The sequence below is a fragment of the Hesperophylax consimilis genome, unplaced genomic scaffold, assembly GCF_061612785.1.
Source record: "Hesperophylax consimilis isolate HC1 unplaced genomic scaffold, BYU_Hcon_1.0 scaffold_140, whole genome shotgun sequence".
Taxonomy (NCBI): Eukaryota; Metazoa; Arthropoda; class Insecta; order Trichoptera; family Limnephilidae; genus Hesperophylax; species Hesperophylax consimilis.
In genome coordinates, this window is record NW_028301359.1 from 62,501 (window position 1) to 71,041 (window position 8,541).

General features: G+C 49.4%; 3 non-coding genes across 3 annotated transcripts in view; all 3 read right to left on the reverse strand.

Moving 5' to 3' along the window:
- Positions 1 to 2,014, reverse strand: part of LOC149408660 (large subunit ribosomal RNA) — a 4,064-nt gene extending 2,050 nt beyond the window's left edge. The window contains exon 1 of the ribosomal RNA XR_016305439.1: positions 1 to 2,014. This exon is cut by the window's left edge and continues 2,050 nt beyond it. This is a non-coding gene — a ribosomal RNA (large subunit ribosomal RNA).
- Positions 2,015 to 2,425: 411 nt separating this feature from the next.
- Positions 2,426 to 2,587, reverse strand: LOC149408661 (5.8S ribosomal RNA). Its single transcript, XR_016305446.1, has one exon. It is a non-coding gene; the product is annotated as a 5.8S ribosomal RNA (ribosomal RNA).
- A 329-nt stretch (positions 2,588 to 2,916) lies between these two features.
- LOC149408662 (small subunit ribosomal RNA) lies at positions 2,917 to 4,856 on the reverse strand. Its single transcript, XR_016305437.1, has one exon. It is a non-coding gene; the product is annotated as a small subunit ribosomal RNA (ribosomal RNA).
- Positions 4,857 to 8,541: the final 3,685 nt, after the last annotated feature.

Below are 8,541 nucleotides of genomic sequence, written 5' to 3' on the forward strand. Positions count from 1 at the left end.
CGGATTCCCTTTCGCCCGACGGGTGTACTTTTAAGAAAACAATCTTTAGTAAAATCGTATAACTTTACACCATCATCAACATCGGATTTCTCCTAGGGCTTAGGATCGACTAACTCGCGTGCAACGGCTGTTAACGCGAAACCCTTCTCCACATCAGCCCTCAAGGACCTCGCTTGAGTATTTGCTACTACCACCAAGATCTGCGCCGACGGAGGCTCCAGGCGGGCTCACGCCCAGACCCTTCTGCGCACACCGCCGCGGCCATCCTACTCGTTGCGGCTTCAAAACGATCGCACGGCCGGAGCCGCACGAACGCCCCGCTTGCCTGCAACGGTCGAGTATAGGCTGAACGCTACAGCGCCATCCATTTTCAGGGCTGGTTGCTTCGGCAGGTGAGTTGTTACACACTCCTTAGCGGATTCCGACTTCCATGGCCACCGTCCTGCTGTCCTGAGCGACCAACGCCTTTTATGGTATCCGATGAGCGTTCATTGGGCGCCTTAACTCGACGTTTGGTTCATCCCACAGCGCCAGTTCTGCTTACCAAAATTGGCCCACTTGGCACTCCCATCCGAGCTCCTACTTCATCTTCGAGCAAGAAGGAGATCTCACCCATTTAAAGTTTGAGAATAGGTTGAGGCCATTTCGGCCCCAATGCCTCTAATCATTCGCTTTACCGGATGAGACTGTGCGAATGGCGGTCCGAAAACCGTCATGTTTCTCGAGCGCCAGCTATCCTGAGGGAAACTTCGGATGGAACCAGCTATTAGATAGTTCGATTAGTCTTTCGCCCCTATACCCAGTTCGGACGATCGATTTGCACGTCAGAATCGCTTCGGTCCTCCATCAGGGTTTCCCCTGACTTCGACCTGACCAGGCATAGTTCACCATCTTTCGGGTCCCAGCGTGTACGCTCTCAGTGCGTCTCGATAATCGCACGGGGGCTTTCTCGAAACGCCTCGGGAATGCGGCGGGGCGTCTGACGACGCCCGCGCATCTTCCCTGCGACCGGCTCGAGGCCGGCCTTTCACTTTCATTTCGCCTCTGGGTTTATCAGTGTTCCCAATGACTCGCGCACATGCTAGACTCCTTGGTCCGTGTTTCAAGACGGGTCCTGTGAGTGCCCAAAACAAAACCACCGCCGACCGGGACGCGTCCCGTCCGAGAGCGCGCCGCTAACGACGGACACCCGACGCGCGACACCCGCGACGCACTAGACGCCGGGGGCCACGCGAAGGACGCCGCTGCAGCGCGACGGACGCCCGCGAGGGGCGGACGCGATCCTCGTTCTCTACCGTCGCTGCGTAATGTACGCCGCGGCCGTGGACACCGCGGCTCCGCCTCGCAGAGCGAGACGGGTCAACCGCACGGCGCATTCGACCGCGGCGCGACGGGTCGCGGTGTTATACTAAGGGAGAAGTGCACGCGCTCCGGGAGCCTGACGGCGCACCCGCGCACCCACCGCCCCGACCCGAAAGCCGAAGGCGAAGGTTTGCGCGAGGCGCGAGCCCCGACGGAAGACACGATGAATCTCCCCGTTCGCTCGTTTGAGTTCCACAGGTTTACCCCTGAACGGTTTCACGTACTCTTTAACTCTCTCTTCAAAGTTCTTTTCAACTTTCCCTCACGGTACTTGTTCGCTATCGGTCTCGTGGTAGTATTTAGCCTTAGATGGAGTTTACCACCCACTTAGGGCTGCACTCTCAAGCAACCCGACTCTAGGGAGAGAGACCGTCGCGGCCGGCTACCGTCACCACGGGCCTGGCACCCTCTGCGGGTAAGCGGGCCCCGTTCAAGATGAACTTGGACAGGCAGCCGTGACTAATGACCGCGCGTGTATGTATAACTCTCCTCCCGAACGCTACATTTCCCGGCGGCCCGCCGGGGCCGCAGGATTCAGCGCTGGGCTCTTCCCGTTTCGCTCGCCGCTACTCGGGGAATCCTCGTTAGTTTCTTTTCCTCCGCTTACTGATATGCTTAAGTTCGGCGGGTGATCTCTCCTGATTTGAGGTCGACAACAAAAATTTTATAAATTCGAGAAGTACGCAAAGCAACAGTGTGCGCGTATTCTCGCCCGTGCAGACTCTGTCAAGCGGGCGCGAAACCGACGAGCGTCCGCGGAGGTGCGCGCGGCCGAGAGCGCGAAGATCGCCCCGGACAGCCGACCGCTCGCGCGGTAGACTGCCCAGTTTTCAGCGTCGTCGCTAGCTCAAGGCTCGCACGCGTTCCTCCGCGTTTGGTATAACGCAAGCGGAAATCGCGCGCATCGAGAGAGCACTTCGTCAAATTTAACCGGACGCCGAGGTCCCGGCGCGCGTCTCCGAGGAGACGACGCGCGCGGGCCCCGGCGACGCCGGCAACGCTCGCTCTGCGCGCCCCCGTCCGAGGACGGGGGCGAGAGAACAGTCTGGTCGCATTGTGTGCGCGACCCTCAAACAGGAGTGGTCCGTCGACAAACTACGTCTTGCTCGGACCGCAATGTGCGTTCGAAATGTCGATGCTCATGTGTCCTGCAGTTCACACTCTGACGCGCATTTAGCTGCGTTCTTCATCGACCCACGAGCCGAGTGATCCGCCGTTCAGGGTAATAATGATAAAACAAACATAAATAGATACGTTTTAGTTTTCGGTTTTTACAATTTGGTTTGCGTTTTCGAAATGTTTATAATTCCATTCGACAAAAAGATTAATTTTGTACCGCCGCCTTCACGGCGACGGGTAAAATTTCACCGGACGAGCGGATAGAGGACGGAGCCCTCCTCCGCTCGACGCCGGCGGTTCTCGGTTCGCATCGGCGCCCTAGGGCGATCTCCGACGCAGTAATTTAGCATTCGTTCGATTATGGTTTATATGTATAATATGTTTTGTTTCATAATAATATTTCATATCATGGAAAGCACAAACATTAAACACAGGAAATGATCCTTCCGCAGGTTCACCTACGGAAACCTTGTTACGACTTTTACTTCCTCTAAATGATCAAATTCGGTCAAACTTTCCGACGCGTCGGATGCCCGTGAGAGCTTCCGCGCACCAGTCCGAAGACCTCACCAAATCATCCATCGGTAGTAGCGACGGGCGGTGTGTACAAAGGGCAGGGACGCAATCAACGCGAGCTGGTGACTCGCTTTTACTAGGAATTCCTCGTTCATGGGGGAGAATTGCAAACCCCAATCCCTATCACGAAGGGGTTTCATCGGGTTACCCGGGCCGTTAGGCCAAGGAGGACACGCTGATCCCTTCAGTGTAGCGCGCGTGCGGCCCAGGACATCTAAGGGCATCACAGACCTGCTATTGCTCAATCTCGTGCGGCTATATATACCGCCGGTCCCTCTAAGAAGATTTTCATTGTACGCCGGTAGTGAAGACCGCGAAACGCACGACCCCGACGCGCGAACGCCGAAGCCGCGCGCACACGGACCCTCGTGATACCGGTTGCACGTCTATTTAATAGGCTAGAGTTACGTTCGTTACCGGAATTAACCTGACAAATCGCTCCACCAACTAAGAGCGGCCATGCACCACCACCCACCGAATCGAGAAAGAGCTGTTAATCCGTCAATCCTTCCAGTGTCCGGGCCTGGTGAGTTTTCCCGTGTTGAGTCGAATTAAGCCGCAGGCTCCACTCCTGGTGGTGCCCTTCCGTCAATTCCTTTAAGTTTCAGCTTTGCAACCATACTCCCCCCGGAGCCCGAAAGCTTTGGTTTCCCGGGAGCTGCCCACCGGGTTAAAATTATGAAACTTCGGCGGATCGCTGGCTGGCATCATTTATGGTTAGAACTACAGCGGTATCTAATCGCCTTCGAACCTCTAACTTTCGTTCTTGATTAATGAAAACACCTTTGGCAAATGCTTTCGCTTTAGTCCGTCTTGCGACGATCCAAGAATTTCACCTCTAACGTCTCAATACGAATGCCCCCAGTCGTCCCTATTAATCATTACCTCTGGTATCAGAAAGCCAACAAAACAGAACCGAGGTCCTATTCTATTATTCCATGCGTACAATATTCAGGCAAGTGTTAGCCCGCTTTGAGCACTCTAATTTGTTCAAAGTAAACAGCCGCGACGGCCCGCCTCGGTGCGCGGCCGACCGTGAGGCCGACCGACACACGCCGGCGGTGGACGCACCGGCGAGAAGCCCCGCAGACGTGCCTGTCGTACCGCATTCGGTAGACCGACACCGCAGGACACAATTTCAACTACGAGCTTTTTAACCGCAACAACTTTAGTATATGCTATTGGAGCTGGAATTACCGCGGCTGCTGGCACCAGACTTGCCCTCCAATGGATCCTCATTAAAGGATTTAAAGTGTAATCATTCCGATCACGAGGCCTCGGACGAGTCCCGTATCGTTATTTTTCGTCACTACCTCCCCGTGCCGGGAGTGGGTAATTTGCGCGCCTGCTGCCTTCCGTGGATGTGGTAGCCGTTTCTCAGGCTCCCTCTCCGGAATCGAACCCTGATTCCCCGTTACCCGTGACAACCATGGTAGTCGCATAAACTACCATCGACAGTTGATAAGGCAGACATTTGAAAGATGCGTCGCCGGTGCTAGACCGTGCGATCAGCTCAAAGTTATCTAGAGTCATCTCGAATGGCGACGGACGGGGCGCGAACCCCGCCGCCGATTGGTTTTTGATCTAATAAAAGCATTCCTCCCGTTACCGGTCAGAACCTCGTTTGCATGTATTAGCTCTAGAATTGCCACAGTTATCCAAGTAACCGTGTACGATCTAAGGAACCAAAACTGATATATTGAGCCATTCGCGGTTTCACCTTAATTCGGCTTTTACTGAGACTTGCATGGCTTAGTCTTTGAGACAAGCATATGATTACTGGCAGGATCAACCAGGGAGCTGCACCACCGTCGGAGGGTTTTTAATCCTCCGAACGACAGAGGCCCGCCCTCGCGTAGAGGGCGCGGACAACACGGCGTTAAAGAACACGCGACGGAGTCACCCGCACGAGTCACGCTCATTATGCGTACCGCTATATTCTCCCGCTCGGCGACCGTCGCTAGACGAAAGCTCCGCGGGAAAATTTTTGCTTCAAACGAAGAAAGCGCGCGTAGGACGGCTCCCGCCCGAGAGAGAGAGACCGCACCCGCGACGACGCTATCGTCCGATTTATAATTCCCATTCGTAAAACGTGTACACCGAAAGCGCACGCCTTTGGCGAGGCAACAGTGAGACGGGGATAAAATCCTCCGCCTTTGCTTTTGAAAATTCTGCTCGCGCGGAACTCCAGAGTCAAAACATGAGCGCGAACGCCGCGCAGAAGCGGGCGTCACGTAGTTTCTCGCAAATAACACCGCCGACACGACCGATAGGCCGCCGCAGTTTGCGAACGCCGTGCATCGAGAGCCCGCCACACTCGGCGGGCACAAAGCTGTGCCGGGTCGCGTTCTCGCTCGGGACGGCGCCGAGCGCGATGCGCCCGCTCCGACCCCTCGAAGGCGCGCAGGCGGCCGGGCCGTCGGGCCTCGGGCGGCTCGCGAAACCGGGCACAAGGCGCTCGGTCTCGGTAAATAAATTTACTCTCGTCACTTACTTTCGTATTCGCATTTTGGAAATTTTAAATTATTTCATTTAATCGATGATACCGACCGACCGTTCCCGGTGAGTTTAAAAAAACTTAATACAGAGGTACGTAGTTATTTCAAATTTACACAATAAGAACATATTTCAAATAAAAATAAAAACTTAACATAGATATAATAATAATAATAATAAATAACTAACATAACTAACTAAATATATAACTAACAGATCGAGCGATTAGTCATAATAGAACCGATATAGTTTTACATGACAAAATTTTTAAAAATAACTTATATCATCGATGTCGCTATTCCGAATTCCTGTAATATTCAAAAATCTGTTAGTGAAAAAATAAGAAAATACACAGATTTAGGAAATGAGAAAAAAAGAATTTGGCATTCTCAGACTATAAAAATATTACCATTCGTTATTTCGGCTACCGGCATTATACCTAGCTCTCTTATTAAAAATTTAGGCGTATTAGATCTATCAAAAAATTTATATATAAAGATGCAAAAGTCGGTCATTTTGAATACATGTAGGATAACAAAAGATTTTTTTAAATGTTTATGTTGAGGGATCTGTAGGATTTATTTATAGGCCCCGTTAGGAGTTCTACCGAGCCGAACCCTCCGATATGAAAATATCTGGAGTCGGTGAATTATTTTCCCATTTGATCTCTGTTGAGTTGACGTGTTGTTCTTGTATTGTTTTGTATTTATTTTACTTTTTTAAATTTAAATTCCATTGACAAAGATCAATTTTTTGCTAATAAGTATTGGCAAAAAATTTTTATTGGCATAAAATTATATTGGCAGAAGATTTTATTGGCATCAAATTTTATTGGCAGAAAATTTTATTGGCCTAAAATTTTATTGGCATAAAATTATATTGGCAGAAAATTTTATTGGCATCAAATTTTATTGGCATCAAATTTTATTGGCAGAAAATTTTATTGGCATAAATTTTAATGGCAAAAATTTTTGTCAATTTATCTATTTGCAAAAATTGTAATCGCACCTAACCTGACCTGACCTAACCTAACCTAACCTAACCTAACCTAACCTAACCTAACCTAACCTAACCTAACCTAACCTAACCTAACCTAACCTAACCTAACCTAACCTAACCCAACCTAACCTAACCTAACCTAACCAAACCTAACCTAACCTAACCTAACCAAACCTAACTTAACCTAACCTAACCTAACCTAACCTAACCTAACCTAACCTAACCTAACCTAACCTAACCAAACCTAACCTAACCTAACCTAACCTAACCTAACCTAACCTAACCTAACCTAACCTAACCTAACCTAACCTAACCTAACCTAACCTAACCTAACCTAACCTAACCTACACTAACCCAACCTAACCCAACCTAACCTAACCTAACCTAACCTAACCTAACCTAACCTAACCTAACCTAACCTAACCTAACCTAACCTAACCTAACCTAACCTAACCTAACCTAACCTAACCTAACCTAACCTAACCTAACCTAACCTGATACATAAAGTAAATTCACCCGGCACCCACAAGACTAGGCAACATTTTAGAATTGTTATATTATATCATTTATTCTGTTGAGTTAAAAAAAAAAAAAAAAACTTAATAGACGACATTGAAATTAAATCAAATAAATTCATATTTACACGTACATTTTTTAAAAATATATTCAATTAAAAATTAACATTTTTACCTCTACAAGAGTCCAAAAACACTCGTCTGTGAAGTGTAAAAAAATAATAATAAAATTTTACTTTTAAAACATATGTAAATAGGAGAAAAAAAAAATCATAACAAAACATATAAAGTGAAGAGATTTTTGTATATTTATACATAAGTACATACATACATACATACATACATACATACATAGTAAGAAAACGATTTTAAAAGGGATTCGAATAAAACAAATTCACCGACTATTACAGACCGCGATGCGCCCGCTCCGACTCCTCGACTGCGCTCAGACGGACGCCCGGGCGGTCGGGCCTCTCGCGGAACCGGCCGCAGTAGCGCGAGCCGCGTCGCCTCATCTCCGGCCGTCTGCCCGACTGCTCACGCTCGGTCTCGAAAAAATAAATTTACCCTCGTCGCTCACGTCTTCTCACTATCGAAATGTTAAATTATACATACATACATACATACATACATACATACATACATACATACATACATACATACATACATACATACATACATACATACATACATAGTAAGAAAACGATTTTAAAAGGGATTCGAATAAAACAAATTCACCGACTATTACAGACCGCGATGCGCCCGCTCCGACTCCTCGACTGCGCTCAGACGGACGCCCGGGCGGTCGGGCCTCTCGCGGAACCGGCCGCAGTAGCGCGAGCCGCGTCGCCTCATCTCCGGCCGTCTGCCCGACTGCTCACGCTCGGTCTCGAAAAAATAAATTTACCCTCGTCGCTCACGTCTTCTCACTATCGAAATGTTAAATTATACATACATACATACATACATACATACATACATACATACATACATACATAGTAAGAAAACGATTTTAAAAGGGATTCGAATAAAACAAATTCACCGACTATTACAGACCGCGATGCGCCCGCTCCGACTCCTCGACTGCGCTCAGACGGACGCCCGGGCGGTCGGGCCTCTCGCGGAACCGGCCGCAGTAGCGCGAGCCGCGTCGCCTCATCTCCGGCCGTCTGCCCGACTGCTCACGCTCGGTCTCGAAAAAATAAATTTACCCTCGTCGCTCACGTCTTCTCACTATCGAAATGTTAAATTATACATACATACATACATACATACATACATACATACATACATACATACATACATACATAGTAAGAAAACGATTTTAAAAGGGATTCGAATAAAACAAATTCACCGACTATTACAGACCGCGATGCGCCCGCTCCGACTCCTCGACTGCGCTCAGACGGACGCCCGGGCGGTCGGGCCTCTCGCGGAACCGGCCGCAGTAGCGCGAGCCGCGTCGCCTCATCTC